A 17980-nucleotide genomic window follows, 5' to 3' on the forward strand; every position below is an offset into this window, starting at 1 on the left:
CAGAGAAGCAGAAATATTAAATGTACCCTTTTCAGGCTATTGTATAATAAAAATTATATTCAATAAGGGACCATGAAAGACAGATTTAACATTAGTTGAAAACTAAATAATCTAATTCTAAAGAATGCGAGGGTCAAAGAATAAATCATAAAAACGATCAATAATTTAATTAAAAAGAATGTCAATAATGAGACAACACATCATATTTTGTGGGGGTGCAGCCAAAGTAGTACTTAAGGGAAAATTTATATCTCTAAACACATAACATCATTAAAAGAGAGAAGGAGCAGATCAATGAATTAGGCATTTAAAAAAAACCTAGAAAAAGAACAAATTAAAAATCTCTAATTAAATGCCAAATTGAAAATCCTGAAAATCAAAGAAGAGATGAATAAAATTGAAAGTTTAAAAAATGAACTAATAAATAAAACTAGAAATTGGTTTTATTTTTTAAAAAAACAGTAAAATAGATAAACCACTGGTTAATTTGATTTTAGAAAGGAAACCAAATTGCCAGTATCAAAAAATGAAAAGAGTGAATGTACCACCAATGAAGATGAAATTAAAGCATTATTAAGAGTTATTTTCACAATTATGTGGCAATAGAATTGAAAATTTAAGTGAAATGGATGAACATATACAAAAATATAAATTGCCTAGATTACCAGAAGAAGAAATAGATACTTAAATAAATTTATCTTAGAAAAAGAAATTGAACAAGCCATCAATGAGTTCCTCAGAGGAGAATTTCCCTACAATTCCCTATCCAGTGATTCTATACCTATTAAGACACTTCTATGAAGCATTTCTCTTTATCAAATGATGAAAAGGAAGTGGCTTATGGGCATATATCTATTAATATTGCTTAATATTTCACTAATGGAAAGGCAGAATAGGATGGTATGTGGAGAGCTGCCCGAAGTCAAGTCTCGTCTGCGACACATATTGCCTGTATTGAGAGCCACCAATTTCAGCCTAAAAACTTGTGGAATGGTCGTTGGAGATCAGAATGGAGGTTTACCATCACAGCACCTACAGCTCAGGTGGTTGCAGCGCTAAAGATTCAGGTCTGTTACTATGAAGATGGCAGTGTTCACTTGGTTAGTGACAAAGATGTACAGGTTCAATAACCGTTACTGATGATGTACAAACTACCAAGGAATTTATAAAAATCATAGGACATGCTGAAAATGAGTGTCAGACTGTGATTGGTGAGAACTGTCAGACATTTCAGACAACACATTCAAGGCCTTGTGCCAGCAACATCCAGTCACCTGCACCAAAATCTACTTGAACAAGATACTCAGCTATGAGATTGTTAAAGAAATGCAAAATGCTTAGGGCTGGATGTGAAATTCTCCATTTGTAACATGCAAAAAAAAAAAAAGAAAGAAAGGAAAGGAAAAGAAGATTCCAAGTATTGGTCTTAGAAGTAGGTGATTCATAAACAAGGGCTGTACTTTGCTAGGGCTTTCAAAGTTAGGTTTTCTAGCCTCTTGGAATACTATTGAACCAATAGCATTGTCTTGATGTTTGTGTGTGTGTGTGTATGTGTGTGTGTGTGTGTGTGTGTGTGTGTGTGTGTGTGGTCCTTGCCATGTAGCTTCCTCTTGTGACTATATCTACTTGTAGGATTTTTAAAAATTATGTTATTTTTAACATTGAAAAGAGAAAGAGTTATGTCCTGGAATTTACATACTGGTTAGAAATTTCCGAGCCATGAAGGCCCTCTCACAAACAGGCAGGTAATGTTTTCAATACTCTCCCACCCTTATCTTTTAGTAGAACTTCTGGTCCATCCATGGTTTTTACTGATCAACCAATACATTCTATGCTGCAAGATATGTCTACAGACATCCTTTTTCTTCTTCCTTTTTTTTTTAAGGCAGTTGGGGTTAAGTGACTTGCCTAGGGTCACACAGCTAGTAAGTGTCAAGTGTTTGGTCTGAGGCCTGATTTGAACTCAGGTCCTCCTGACTTTAGGGCTGGTGTTCTATCCACTGTGCCACCTAGTTGCCCCTATCCTTTCTCTTCTCACTGCTGATTGCCACTTAATGGCCTCCTGCTAGCTGTAGATTTTTAAATATTTGGAGTGGGGTTTTTAAGGTCCCTTTGGTGGAAAAAAATGGGTTTTCTGGAAATTCCCATAATGACCAGCTTCTCTGGGGAATTTGTTTTTTATTTTTTAATCCAAAGACTTGAACCACATTCCCTCCAAGTGAATTTGTTTGCTTTCTTCCTTTTCTGAAAATTCCCTTCCCCCTAGTAACATGGTTGTTATAGGCATCTGCATTTTTAGAATATAACTACCCCATTTGTATGTATTTTTATATTCAAGAACTGCTGACATAGTCAGAATGTAGGAGAATCAATATTAAAACTTGAAAAATGCAGATGCCTACAGAATAAGAGGCATATTGTGCTTTAATGCTTTGTGGCAGGTGACTAGAGTTTGTAGTGTTTAAGTGTATGAATCAGACAAGTGCATAAATCACAAATTAAAAGAAAAAAGATTCGTACCAAAGTGAGAAGAATAACTTCTAAGCAGTGTCTTTCTATTGTTACCTGTTTCTTAATGTACTTAAAGGGAACACTGGCAATTCACTCTAAATGGTTTGTAAAACTTGTTTGACATTCTTCGGTCCTGCAAGCCAAGAACTCAACTTAGACTGTGATGCAGCAGCCCTTCTGGGAGGGTGAGTGAAGGTATGTGTTTCATAGCTCTCAAAACACAGAGACACCACAGATTTGCTATAGCTAGCAATCAGAACTATCTATGTATGGTGAATTCATTCTATGTTGTTTACACTTAGTTGACCAGGCCTTAACATGAGGTCATTTTGGGGGGTTTTTTAAATTTATTTTTGGTTTTTTGAATTTTTAATTTTTTTTTATCTTCCTTTTTTAAACCGAGTGCTGTCTTCCTGTGTCCATCTACATGTTGAAGAGAAGGATGTGTGTGCTTAAAGTGGCATTGTTTTTGTTCATTAACATGGGTTAAGCAGGAGTGTTTCCAAAGTATTATGTAAACGTTTTTCCCAAAATAAAGCATATTTATATTATTTGCCATTCATAATACCCATCCGTATAACAAAATCCTCTGTAGTAGAAATACAATGGTTTTGTTCTTAAAAAAAATTTGGGCTTATCTGTAATATACTTGAGGATTTTTAATCAACAGTTGTGTTCATTTAAGTTAGAATTTTCTACAACTTTGTAGAAATGTGGACATTGATAATTAGGAGTCAGTCAAGTGTCAAGTCTGTGTTGTTATTTCATGTAATTATAGGTTTATTCCTTACTTTTCTCTCCCAGTAACATAACCAGATCTAGATTAGTTGATATTCACATCACTTATGTGAATTAATAAAATTATTTGTTTGGTGAGAGTTAGGCTGGTAGGTTTCTCACTTCTCATTTCCTTCCTCTCCCTCATATCTCATTTGTTATTTGGGAATACAGGAAAACAGACAAGTTCAACCTATAAAGTCTGGGTGTTTTTAGGGAATAATGTCTCTGTGTTAATAGGTGAAAGCAAGGGATGTGAACTTTATGTCACTTGTCCTGTACCATCCATATTACTTTGATCCTGAAGAAGGACTTCCTCACTGGCATCAGAAGGTGATTCTGACCTTAGCCTTGATTTTGGAATTATTCTTTGGGGGAAAATATACTAAAACACTTGTAGAGTTTCTTTTTGGCTTTTAGCTCTCAGACTTGGAAGGACTTATTAGAGGAAGAAAAGAGGAAATTCAAACTTTTTTTGAATCTTATAAAGATTCAAAGATTTAAGCTTTCACTTTGATAAGAGTACATTTACACATGTTGTTATCATTGTTCACTTGTTTTCAGTCATGTCCAACTCTTCGTGACCGTATTTGGGATTTTTTTGGCAAAGATACTGGAATGTTTCACCATTTCCTTCTCCAGTTCATTTTACTGATGAGGAAACTGAGGTAGACAGGATTAAGTGACTTGCTCATGGTCACACAGCTAGTATCTGAGGCCAGATTTGAAATCGGGCCTGGCACTCTGTCAACTGTGTCACTTAGCTGCCCAACATTTACACATACTAGCGATTATGAAATGTTTATTTCAAAGTAAAATTACAATCTTTCCTTATAATTATTTATGTTTAAAGTATATTTTCACAGATAGGAGAAATTATAGTAAATTATAGTAAAAAATATTTTTAAATGCTTGCATCAATAATTAATGTAATTGAATGTGCTTGCTCCTTAGTATCCGCATGGAACTTATATATAAATACAGCAAGCTAGTTTGGATTCTGTCAGTCAAGTGGCTGTCAAATTCAATGGTAAAGGACTCCTTAGAGATGATGGGGTGAAATAGAAGGGAGACCATCTTCTTTCTCCAGTGCCCTCCTTTTGCTCAGGTGATAGCCTTATGAACTTGAGAAAGATTGGAAGATCTGTAGCTCCTATGAAATGTCCACCAGAGGGGCAATGGCTGATGGCAGCAGGGCAGAGAGACATTCTTAAGACAAACTAAACTGACAGTGGAAAGGCTGCTTCAGGATCTCATAAGGCCACCAATCTCAGGGACCAACAGAGATTGTCTCCTCAACAAGATTGTGTTTCTTTGGGCAGCTAAGTGGCATAGTAGATAGAATCCTGGCCCTGGAATCAGGAAGACCTGAGTTCATATCCGGCCTTGGACACTTGACACTTATTAGCTGTGTGACCCTGGGCTAGTCACTTCACCCCGTTGCCTAGCCAAAAAAAAACAGGAAAAAAAAGAATGGGGATAGTGTTAAGCTTCTTGGTATAATATTCCTCATAATACCGCACTTAGTTCTCTGTATATAGTAGGTACTTATTAATATTTATTGATTCAATATCTCAGACCATCTACTTAAAACTGTTTTGTTGCCAAAGACCAGATGCTTATGCAGAGAGTCTGTGAATAACCTTTGTAACCTAGAGGCAGCTGTGGAGGGCAGTGGATAGAGTGTTGGATCTGGAGTCAAGAAGAACTGAGTTCAAATCCAGCCTTAGACATTTACAAGTTGTATGACCCTAAGCAAATCTCCTAATGTCAGTCTACCTCAGTTTCCTCAATTATAAAATTGCGATAATAACAGCATCTACCTCCCATGGTTGTTATGAGAATTGAATTAGGTAATATTTGTAAAGCACTTAGCATAATGTCTGAAACATAATAGATACTTAATAAACGCAGTAGGTGGAAGCTCCTTCCTTTTTTTCTTTTTTTCTTCCCCATATCTTGTGATATGATAGTGAGCATAGACAGTATTGTTTTCAGGAACTAAAGTTTCTCATTCCAACTTGGTTATTAAATAATAAATTAGGAATTAAATTTCAGTGAGAAGAATTCAGTGTATATGAATAACTCACTGTATAAATATTATTGTAACTCTTATAAGAACAATGTTCAAAGAAGCTTAGAACAAAAATATTTCTTGGGTAAAGCTATATTATTTAAGTTTTAATATCTCTTATGGTCATATCTTCCTTCTTCTTGATAGTTATTCGGGCTTGTTTTTAATTAAGCATCAAAGATTTGTTTCTTCTTACAAAGATTAAACAGTAAAAAAAAAAAAAAAGGAAAGTATGTTGTCCAGCCCTAGGTTAGATTCACCTTTCTGTAGAAACATTATATCTCTGAAAATGAAAGCACAGCCATATGTGAAAATTATTATGTTTCACTTTCAAAAAATTGAGTTTGTGGCCTTTTTAATAATAGTGACGTAATGTTCCACCACTGACATCTGCTTGGTAGCATGAATATGGAAAAACTCCCCTTCTCAGAAATGGCTTAGTGATTAATTCTTCAATGTAATAACTTCTTCCCAAGATAGAAGTTTTAAAGAAATTGGAAATGGGTGTAGATGAGAAATCTTTGATTTAAAGGCTTGAATTTACATGATCTAAACTATCATAAAAACTATCCATCTGTACACACACACACACACATTTATAGTCATGACTGTATGGATTCTTCTGTTCCAGCAGTGATCTAATAATCTTACCTATTCTTTTCAAAATACATTTGTGTCTGTAGAAAGTGTTTGCCCACACAAGCCAAGACTTTGCCTTGGAACTTTGGAATAACTAGAAAACTGCCATGGTGCAGACTCCACATCTTTAAGAAAAATAGTTAGGCACAGTGGATGGAGTGTTGGACTTTGAATTGTGAAGACCTGAGTTCACATCCAGCCTCAGACACTTATTAGCTGTTTGACCCTGGGCAAATCACTTAGTCTTGTCTGCCTCAATTTCCTCATCAGGAAAATGGGGATGATAACTAGCACCTATTTCCCAAGATTTTGAGGATCAAATGAGGTAGTAGTTGTAAAGCAGTTGGTGCTTGGTTAAGTTTGTAAGGCATTATATTTAATGTTATTATTATTGTTCTTATTAATAAGTAGCTATAAGAGGTGAAACTAGCAAAGCCCTGAAAGCTGAGTCAAAAGACTTAGGTTTAAATTTCAATTCCTTATTCTCTAAATCCTAGCATAACTGTAAATGTTGGGTCCCATATAGCGGTTCCCATTCATGATCCATATTATATTAGGTACTGAGAGAGTGATAGAAATATTGGATGAAGCCCTTGGCCTGAAGGAGTTTACAGACCAATTCTTGAAACAAGACTGATAAATAGTGGTAGATACTGGACAATTACGTGCCAGTAGTGTGGTACAGAGCATAGGAAGTCTAGAGGAAGGGGAGGCAATGATGCCTGAACTAACAAGGAAGTAACTTCATGGAAGAAGCAGGATCTTGTACTGGACCTTAAAGGGTAGGTAGTGTTTGGTCAGCTTAGGGAAGCCGCATGAGCAATGGACTGGTGAATTTTTGAGGTGGAAATGCACTAAGAGATCTTTTGGTCCAGGGTATCCTATCTCAAACTATCCTGCAGACTGATAAAATATCTAAATTTCGCTACCTTGAACTCTCTTCCAGAGGCCAGGGCTTTGCCCTTCAGGAGCTCAGGAGGTAGGGCCTTTGTACTGTGGAAAATAAAGAAGCTAAAGATACAAGGAACAAGAAGGAGGGGTCATTTTGTTAAATTTATGAGCTTTAAAAAGTAAAAACTTTTGATAGCAAAAGTTTATTGGATCAAGGGTTTGCAGACATAGTTATAAAACCCTCTCATTCTACAGATGAGAATACTGAAGTTAAGAGCTGGAGTCACAGCTAGTTAATGGAGACTGGGGGTTAGAATCTCAACATCCTGCTTCTTAGTCTAATGTTCTTTCTACTGCCTACAAGTTAGACCCCAGTGGGAGGCTTAGGCCCACGTGCTTCTAGGACTGAAGAAATGAAAGGAACACATCAGTCTTACTAGAAAACAAAAGAACTTGGGTCATAAGCAAGCATCTTCTGTTCTTTTCTTTGCTGACATCTGGAGAGTAAGAAAATTTGTATTTGAAAGGCAGATAGTTTTTGTTGTTGTTTTTAAGGGATTATTAGGTTAACATTATTAGTCATCTTCATCCCTCTCCAGGCAACATTAGTCATCTCCACAGGACTTCCTATGCCATACCATGGAAACCTCTTTACCTTGGAGGCTTACTCCACCCCTTACTTCTCACGTTGGGGTGTATAGGGTACTCAGGGAGGACTAGCACCTTTGGTGAGGGGGTTTACTGAGCCCTTTTCAGGGCTGCTCATGCACCCCTGGTGTCTACCTATCACCCATCTCTCATCTGTGGCTCCAAGAATCTATAGCATGCGCAGTGGCCACACCCTGCTAAAACCATCTCACCAGGTGGGCTAAACCAGGTTGAGGGTAGCCTACAGGCTTTACACGTGTTGGTGAGTTAGGGAGATGCTTCCCCCAAGCATGTGAAGACTTCTCCCAGTGGAATAGGTGGATGAGAACAATTTGTTCCAAAGGCTGTGAAGGTGACTAAAACAAGCACTGTGAGATGCTGTTAAAAACTGCACTGGTAAAGCTTGGTCAGACATGGAAGATACTAAGATCATCCGCAGCATCTTGGGTTGTCCCCAGTCATCCTGACTTTGGTTTTGCCCCTGGACTTAGATGCCTCTGGAAGAGAGAATGTGACTGATGATTTTACAACCCTGTCTCATTTAAATCCAATTCAGGGACAAGGCAAGACATCACTCATTCCTGACGTCGCTGGGATTCTTTAAAAGGACAAACAACGCAATTTCTCAAATTGGAACTGGGGGAGTCATAATTTAATTAGTATATTTTTCCGTTGTGTTAAAATAGTTTGTGGATCAGTTTTCTTTGATAATGATAGGTGATTATGTTTTGTTCTATGATTAAATAAAATTTACCAAGGGATGAGAAAGCTAATAAAGTTTCATATTGATTAAATTCACATCATACAATTTAAGAAAAGTTTCCTTAAAGTTCATTACTTATGGAAAGCTCAGCATTTGCACTCCAAATTTTTACTGTAGGCTCTCAAAGATCATCACAGACTTATTGAATGTCAAACCTTTCTGTGGAAGTTAGGTAGCAACTTAACATTCTCCCTCTTACCAATAGGAAATAGCAGCACAGAAAATATGATTTGTGCGAAGTTCTACAGAGAGTCATTGTTGAATCTAGGTTTATAACTAAGATGACATACCTAATTTAATTATTCCTCACTACTTGTCACTTTTTTCTCCTTTTTTCCCATATTATATTAATACACAGAAAGGATTAGTCATTTACCATTTGTCACATGTTGGATCCACAGCTGAGTTAAAATCCAATGTTTTGAGTCTCTAATTCTAATTAGGATTGAATACACTAACTGCCTAATAACACAGCCTCTTAAGATATTTTATATGCAGTATTTTAACATAACGGACTATCCAGACACTTTCCACTGTAAATAATGGTGCTTCTAGATTTCAGAGATATGCCATGGACTTTGGGAAATGGATTTTGATTTAAACTCTAGGTGGATCTGAAAGATAGAGTGGTTCCAAAATGAGGTGTAACAGCTAGCAATAGAGTATATAACTGTAACTATTTAGCTCTCTATATGCACCAGAGTTTTGTATAGTTGGTTTTTTAGCTTCTAATTGGAGCCCAGTACTCTATAGCTGTAACCTAAGATCATGAAAGCAAAATCTCAATGTTCCATTGTCTACATGATCAAGGCAGCTATCACTTCCAAGATTAGCAGTAAAAGGGAAGGAAATAAGTGTTTATTCTATGTGTCAGGCACTGTGCTAAGCACTTCACAAATTTTATCAACAACATTATGAGGCAGGCAATGTTAGGTGCTCCATCCACTGTGCCACCTAGCTTCCTAGCCTAAGGCATTGCATAATTGACTATGATTAGATTTAATGCATTTCAGTATAGGATTACTTAAGGAAGTTTTCAGTGAAGTATATTGAGATAAAGGAACTATATGGTAAAATGGGAATTGAGACCAAAACTATCTTTTTCGATTTAATAGCATTAACAATTGCACTTACTTTAAAAGATAAGTAACCAACATTACCTTTTCTTCTCTCCTCAGCTGGAGAGGCAATTAACAATGCAAAATGAAATGAGAGAAAGGCAGATGGCCATGCAGATTGCTGGAACAAGAGAATTACTCAAGTATTTTGGGACATTTTTTGGCATTGCTACCATGGGTCTCACAGCTGGGTATGTTGTTTGCTATTTACCTAGAGATGTTTATTTTATGGTTAAAAAAAGTCAACTAACATCCAATATTTTCTTTTCCCTCCCCCTTTGTCATTACCATGCTTCAGATATTCAGGAGACCTCCAATTTTAGCACTGTAGGTACTCCCTCCACCAATGCATATTGCAACACCCCCATGACTTGGTATACAGATTCCTGAGTGGCTGTGGCCAAAAAAAATCAATCATTTGATGGCCAACAATTGAGTGATACGCACTCAACTAGGCTGGTTCTTGGATGATAGAAACACTGTCTGTTATAGGAGCAACATTAGAATCATTTTCAGCTTAGCAGGACTTCCTTTCAAGAGCTCAGGATCACCTCTACACAGTGATGAGTTAGTGATAAAAAAAAAATTGGAGCTTACTATCACATTGTCACAAAATGGTTAAAGTGGAATTTAATTGCAAAGAGTGAATATGAGACGAAAACATCCCCTTATAGGACATTCCTTTGTATGTGATCTATATGGAGGCTACAATATGATCTATATTGTTAAGTCAGAGGAACTGGGCACATGTTGTGCTTGTGATACTTAACATCTGTGTGACCTTGGTCAATCACTTATTCTCACTTGGCCTCAGTTTCCCCATCTGAAAAATGAGAAGATTGAACTAGAACGACCCTTAGGATCTTTCCAGCTCTAAATCTATGGTTTTGCCTGTCCTTTCCCTTTCCTTTGTTGGTGTCAATTTATTAACAACACTATGGAACCAGAGCAGTCACATCATTAGAGTTAGCCTGCATAATTCTCCAGTTCGTAAGTGAGAGATGGTGCTGTTTTAAAATCAAGAAGGAAAGATCTCTGAAGATGTGCTGGGAGTGGGAGAAAACTACCTCTTATTCCCATCCAGAAATGAAAGAGTCCTTATTAGATATCTTCATTATTGCAGCAAGTTGTATAGTGGGAGCCCCACATACAGCCAGTAGCCCTCTACAGCTGTGACAATCTCAGGATTCACTGCATCACTCTTTTGCACAGGTCTCAAAGACAGAGAAAAGTGAGGCAAAAATCATATTGCTTTTCAGGGCAGAGATCGGCCTTTTTCCTTAAAAGAGACTCTGGGAAGGGTCATGAGAAAAACTTTTTTTCCCTTTAGAAGACACACACAGATCACAAAGGCAACTCATATAAGAAATCAGGCTTATTGCTAATATATAAAATGTACAAATTCTCTTAATTATGGTGGTGCCAGAGATAAAAGGAACCGTTAGAAGTAAAGGCTGAATTTGAAAGTCCTTGTTATTATTACAATAGTTACTTATCCTTCAAAAGATCTATGGTCTCATTTGAAATAGAGAGCTTTCTTTCTAACAACCAGATGAATCTTTTGGGAGAGGCTAGAGACAATTGTTCCTCTTTAAAAAATGGTCTTTAGGGGCAGCTAGGTGGCGCAGTGGATAGAGCAGCAGCCCTGCAGTCAGGAGTGCCTGAATTCAAATCTGACCTCAGACCAAACACTTGACACTTACTAGCTGTGTGACCCTAGGCAAGTCACTTAACCCCAACTGCCTAAAAGAATAAAAATTAAAAAAACAAGCAAAAAACAACAAAAAATGGTTTTTAATGTTTGTTTTTCTTTGAACAGAGCTATTTAAAAAAAGCTACCAGGCCTCTTCCTTCCTGTCATTCCATTAAACTTTGTCCTTGCTTATCAATATGATATGGGCTACAGAACACTTCTGCGGAGGATGAAAGGTATGTATGTCCCTGACAAATGAATGTTTATAAAGCCTCATTTCCTTTTTAATACAGGTAGTCCGAATCCATGACTTGGGAGCAACGTTTTTGTAAGAAGGCCAGACTGTCTGCCTCCCCTCAAGAGTGCTGCTACCTTCCTTTTAAGAAACCCCATCACTGCTTCCACTTCAGGAGCTGGAGTTGCCACCCAAAGAGACAATGACCTTGCTTGTCCTTTCCCCTACCCCAGCCCCCTTGGCAGACAATGGCTGCTGCCTCACTCTGATTCTCTCACCTGCTCCCTTAGCTGGGGAGTTTTAGAGGCTAGAGGTAATTCCTTAATTAGGCTTTGGTGTGCTGGCCTGAGTAGCTAACCAGCCTTTATGATACTGAGTCTTTGGGAAAATGTCTAAGTTCCAGACAATGTATTTTCATACTTTTGAAATCCAGCCTGTTCATAATTTGGGCACTATCTGTATGAGCAATGACGTGTCAATTTTAAAATGACTGTACTTGTGTTAAATCCCATTTCCATTACCAACTCAGTTTCATGTTGCTCATCTCCTTGAGATCTCATGGGTGTAAGAGATCTCATGAGTCGAAGATTAAACTGTCTTATTTATATGTAGGTTTGAACCCAAACTGTCCCCTAAAAATAATGTATTATCTATAAAAATGTCAAGTTAATTTTACCACTTTCATTGAACTTTGTGAGTAATGAAGGAGGAGTTTATTTTCTAGGAACAGGGTTGGATATGGATATTTTAAAATTTGTCATGGATATGTATTTTAAAGAATAAAAGTTTTTAAGCTTGAAAAAATAAAGTCCTGGCAATTCACAGTAAATTAAATACAATTTTGCATTCACCAAATTAATGTCTATCAGGATAATTAGTTTTTTGGGAAATTTAGGATGTAGTAGTATGTATATGTGTATATATATATGTGTATATATATATATAATGTGTATGTGTATGTGTACTTGTAGGAAGTTACATTGAATCATGGCCTTTGGTGGTCATGATTAGCTGTGTATTTTTTTTTAATTTTTTAAAAAAATTATCCTTTTTAATAATCGAACTGAAATCAGTAAAAAACATTGTTGGATGGAGCACTGAATGCTGTAACACCAGTTTTGTTATTTGGAAATGATAGCATTGTCCTATAGAGTTTTTAACAGAAGATAACAAACTTCTATCTTGAGAAGCAGCATGGCATCTTAGAGCTGGCAGAAACCAAAGAAATCATTCTAGTCCAGCCCCTTCATAAGGAAACTGGAGGCCAGAGGGACAGTATGGAGGAGAGAACCAGGCAGTAGGCCTACAGTCAGGAAACCTGGACTCAAATCCCACCTCTGCCTGGTATTAGCTCTGTGTCATTGCACATCACTACAAATCCTCCTGGGCTTCTATAAAATAAAGGATTGAGCAGCTAGGTGGCACAGTACCAGGCCTGAACTCAGGAAGACTCATCTTTAAATCTGACCTCAGACACTTACGAGCTGTGTGACCTGGGGCAAATCACTTCACCCTGTTTGCCTCAGTTTCCTCATCTGTAAAATGAACTGGAGATGGAAATGGAAACCACTCCACTGTCTTTGCCAAGAAAACCCCAAATGAGATCACGAAGAGTTGGGTATGATTGAAACAATTCAAAAACAACAACAACCACCACAAAACATGAAGGATTGACTAAATGACTTTTAAGTGCCTTTCCAGTTCTCAATCTTAATTAGGCTAAATGACTCAAGGTCACACTAGTGAGACAAAAATCCAGGCAAGAAACCTGTTAACCTTACTTCTTGTCCAATGGTCCTCCTACTGGATCATACTTCCTTTATATCAAGGTGATTTTAGGAGAGAAGGAGTGAAAATATGGAATTTCTAACTATTACATCATTTCATTTTATTGTAGCCAGTTGGTCTGGGCCTTTAGTGCAAGGCTCAAGGGACCAAAAAGGCAATTTCCAAAATTTATCTTTTTTTTTTTGGATAGTATTTATCATAGAGAGTTTCATTTTGTTTTCAGGCAAAGTTCTTTAATGTGCCAAAGGCCTGTACCGGGACTTTTTCTTCTGGAGGATGGGTTTCCAAAGTGATGGCTGAGTCCTGCTAAACTGGAGTGCCTTCAGGCATCAAGCTTCAGAACTGTGTCTAAAGACCACCTACCTCAACTTGGAACTGGTTTGACCTTTGAGGTTATCTAGTGTGCTCCTTTCATTTTATACATGAGGGGAATTGAGGCCCAGAGAGTTGAAATGACATTTTGTTTCTGTAACGCTGACCAGAAGCTCTGGCCGTCAAGTCCTTCTCCCAGAATGTCATTGAGATCTTTCTCATGCTTTATTTTAGGGGAAGCAGAGAGCATACTGGATACAGAAAATAACAAACTGCAGCTGCCAAGAGGAATGATCACTTTTGAAACTGTGGAAAAGTCCAGAAAAGCACAAAGCAAATTCTTCGTAGAAAAATGAAGGTGGATTCACTAGGCTGTATTCAAAGCACAAAATAACTCACTTGAATCGTAGGGTTTTGTATTTAAATTTTTAAATGGTACCAATATTTTGGAGATGATGTGGCTTGTAAAAAAAAAAATTAAAACTTATGTCTAAAATACATCTTGCATTTTACTTCAAGGACAGTATCTCCTTTTTTCACATTTTTTCAGGTACGTGTGCTAAACCTGTGGTAATACTAAATGTGGTTCATAACTTTCCCAGTTGCCAGCTGAGTCTTAATAAATCAGTGGCTTCAAAACTGTTTTGGTTGTGTATTTGTCATTAAAAAGTTTTGAACATGCACTCTCAATAGGCATATATATGTATGTATACACACACATATTTATAAAGCTTATACATGTACTCCTATACCAATATATTATATACATAGTAAAACACATCTAAAGTAGAAATGTAAAAAAGATTAAATAAACATTTTTAAAATAATGTTTATTTTGTTTATTAACCTTGAGAAAACTTTTTGTTCCCAGTAAAATATTATTCAGGGGAATTATCATTAATAATATTTTAGTGATAACAGTATTATTGAATATGCTTTCTTATTTTTTAAAATCTTGGCTGAACACTTTGAGAGATGGTCACACGAAAGTCTGGTTCTTAGCTTTTTTGATAATTGGTTTTGATGAATGCCTGCCATGGCTGAAAAAGATACTTTGTAATGATACATAGATCCAAATGGAAGAAGTATATCAGAGTATATTATATGTCAATGACTCATGTTTGTCTTCTCTGATGTCATTCTATTGTTAATAATGTAGATTGCTATTATTATCTTCATTTTACAGATGAGGAACCTGAGGGAGGCAGAGGTTCAGTGACATGCCCAGGGTCACACAGCTAGTAAAAGTCTGAGGCAGGATTTGAACTCAGGTCTTCCTGAGTGATAGATTCAGCACTGTGTCCTATGAGAGTTTTATAGGTGATACACATAATTTTCAGCAACAAAAACTTAGTTTTTACATGTCTTACTAATCATGGTGTCATAATGTTATCAGTATCTCAAGGCACAATATATACTTAAGTTGAGGTTCATAAAGTGGATAGAAGAACATTTTTCAAATAATCTTAATAATTTTGGGCCAATTTTTTTGATCCAATCTAATTAGATCCTCACTGTTTTTATCTGAGAATGTGACCAACAGAGAACTCTCACTATGAGCAGAAGGCTCAGGATTGCCAGTTTTTCACTAGTGTTTGCATTATTAGCATAATTTTCAATCTGCAGTTTCTTTGCAGGAATATTTTCAAACCATTTATTCACTTAATTAAAACTCCACAAAATAAATGATCTAGAAATCTGTTCTGCTGAGCACATGTGAGTACGATAGGTTATAATTCACTGAAAATGAATGAACAGTGAGGAAGACGCTCCTCTGCATTGGAAGCACCTCCTCTTTTCCCAGAATACCTTGGGAACCATATGTAACTGACTGTCTGACATAGGAAAAAAATGTGGACTCTTTTGTCAATCTTTTTGTTAACTATTAACTAGGCTTAATTTATTTCTTTTTTAAAAAGAATTAGAAATTTAAAAAGAAAAAAAAGAAATAGAGGTTCTAATTTCTTCTTCCTAAAGCTTAATGGATCATCTTTTTATCAATATGGAGACTACTGTTTTAAGTAAATTATCATGTTGTCTACAAATAGGGATAGTTTTATCTCCTCTTCCTGAGGAATGTACCTTGTATGTATGGTTATTTATTTGTTATCTTCCTAAGTAGAGTGTAAGGTCCTTGAGGGCAGAGACAGTTTTTAAAACATTTTCCTTGTATCTCTAGCTTTCACCACAAGGCCTGGCATATAGTAGGTGCTTAATAGATAAATGCTTGTTGACTGATTGTACATAGTAGGTACACAATAAATAGATGTTGATTAATTACTGCTCAGAATCTAAAAGTAGCAGTGCCCCTTCTACTTCATAAGAATGAAAACAATTTAAAATTGTGGGAAAGTGGAAAATCTGATTAGAATTTCTCTACTGTCCAAAAATTTAAACAAATGGAGATATGGATAATTAGCTCCTACACATGTGTCCCAGCAAAACTGTCTTTTATTTATTTTTGTGTCATTGTTCTCACCCACTAAAAACAAAAACTAAACACTGAAACTCTCAGTGTAACCTATGCTTCCATTTACTTATTCCAAAAACAGTTTGAATGTGTTAGGACAGTTCTGGATCTCAAGGAACAGAAATTCAGCTCCCTCTCTGCCCCCTTCCTCCTAATCTACCTACAGAGTTTATTACTAGGATGCAAACCACTGGGAAACTCTCAACTACACTGAACAGATACAGAAATATTTTCCTGCTTTACTACCATGACTGGATCCCAGTCCTGGTCTAACTCATGAAAATGAAATTGCACATATAACTGGAATCCTGTTAATTGCTTCTATCCAAACTATACCAAGAATGGGCAAGGCCACATGTGGCCCTCTAGGTCCTCAAGTGTGGCCCTTTGATGGAATCCAAACTTGAAAGGGCTGCAGTTGAGGACCTAGAGGGCCACATGTGGCCTTGAAGCCACATGTTCCCCACCCCTGGTATAGACCAATTCAGAGTAGCCTAGTATTCAAATGATTACTTTTTTTAAAAAGATCTTTGAAATCTTCAGTGTACATAGGACAGCATGGAACACCATGATCTCAGAAGAATCAGTGGCCCATAGGCCAAAGAAAGGTGGATCATAGGCCTAAGTAGACTGCATAAGAAAAAGGCCAGAAATGGCATTATCCAAGATGTGTACAACTGGAAAAGGAGAAAGATTGGTCGTATAAGGAGAATGAGGCAGAGAAGACAAGTCCCCCCAGGGTACATTGTTAAACACAAAACACTAAAAGAGCCAAGGGAGAGTCTCTTTGGAGGACTTATGGTGAGATATGGACAAGAATTACCCAGGCTAAGAAGGTGTAAATGAATTCTGAACTATATCGATGGAAGAAGGACTGAGCTGTTGGGCCACTGAAGCATCGTCTTTCATCATAGTACTTGAAACTTTTAAATACATGTAATTTGTTAGCTGCTATCCAATTTCAATTTTAGTTTTTTGTGCTTGACAGTATAGCCAGGCAAATGTGGAGATTCAAATCTTAACAACATGGTACAGTGTAAAGATTGGACATAGAATCCTGATTTTGAATCTAGGCTTCTAGCCTTATTAGTTGTGTGACTCTGAACAAATTACTTCATCTCTCCAAGCCTCAGTTTCCTTATCTGTAAAATGAGTATGATATTTGTACTACCTATATCACAGGGTTGTCATGAGGAAAATGATTTGTGAACATTAAAGTGTCATATAAATGTAAATTATTAGCAAGTAGTAGCTATTCAAAATCTAAGCAAATGGTACAAACTGTGGGCAACAATTAGGTTAAAAAAACTTTCTTAATTTACAAAAGAGTTTATCTTCCAAAAGTTCATTTATAAGCAAAATAACCTATTTTTTTTTAGTTGTGAGCAGAGAACTCACCCATTCCCATCAAATAGGTATCTCTCCTGCTTGCTGTATTATTCTCTGAAATTCCTGTAACTGGAAATAAAGCCTTTCATTTTATAATTAGAAAAAAAAAGACTTAAAAATACAAATACCTGGGAGAGAGTAAACTTTGTCATAAATCTTATGTTCTTAACCTTTTTGTATTATGGATACCTTTATTGGTCTGATGAAGCCTGTGAACAATTCCAAATAACTTTTTAAATGAATAAAATAAAATTCATAGCATCACAAAGGAAAACAAATCTATTTAAATACAGTTGTCAACATATTAAAAAAAAAACCAAACCCAAAACCTCACAGATTGCAGGTTAAGAACCCCTGAATGTTAGTTAAAATGTGAGCTGTGTCTAGTCTTTTCAATTTGGTTTGGTAGAGTTGAGGAAGTAGAGTGGTATTAGGTGAGGGAGGGAGGCTATAAAACTGAGGGAGAAAGAGGGTGCCTTTAGACAATAAAGATAAACTGCCAACTTCAAAGTTTTGCCAAGAAAAGACTGATTTAAATTCATCTTCCTGTAGAGCAGTCTTAACATGGATTAAGGAGGCTTTTGAGGTCTTTGGGACTCTATGTCACTTGTAAACATAGTTCTTGCTAAGATGATATGCAAGACTTAAATTCATGCAATTTATAGCCTACAT

The 17980-nt window shown here is 36.5% G+C and overlaps 1 pseudogene; it reads left to right on the forward strand.

Annotated features, from left to right (window-relative positions):
* Nucleotides 1-13853, forward strand: part of LOC110221639 (plasminogen receptor (KT)-like) — a 47296-nt pseudogene extending 33443 nt beyond the window's left edge.
* The last annotated feature ends 4127 nt before the right edge of the window (nucleotides 13854-17980 follow it).

This window comes from Phascolarctos cinereus, unplaced genomic scaffold (genome assembly GCF_003287225.1).
Source record: "Phascolarctos cinereus isolate Bilbo 61053 unplaced genomic scaffold, phaCin_HiC Scaffold_4;HRSCAF=312, whole genome shotgun sequence".
NCBI lineage: Eukaryota > Metazoa > Chordata > Mammalia > Diprotodontia > Phascolarctidae > Phascolarctos > Phascolarctos cinereus.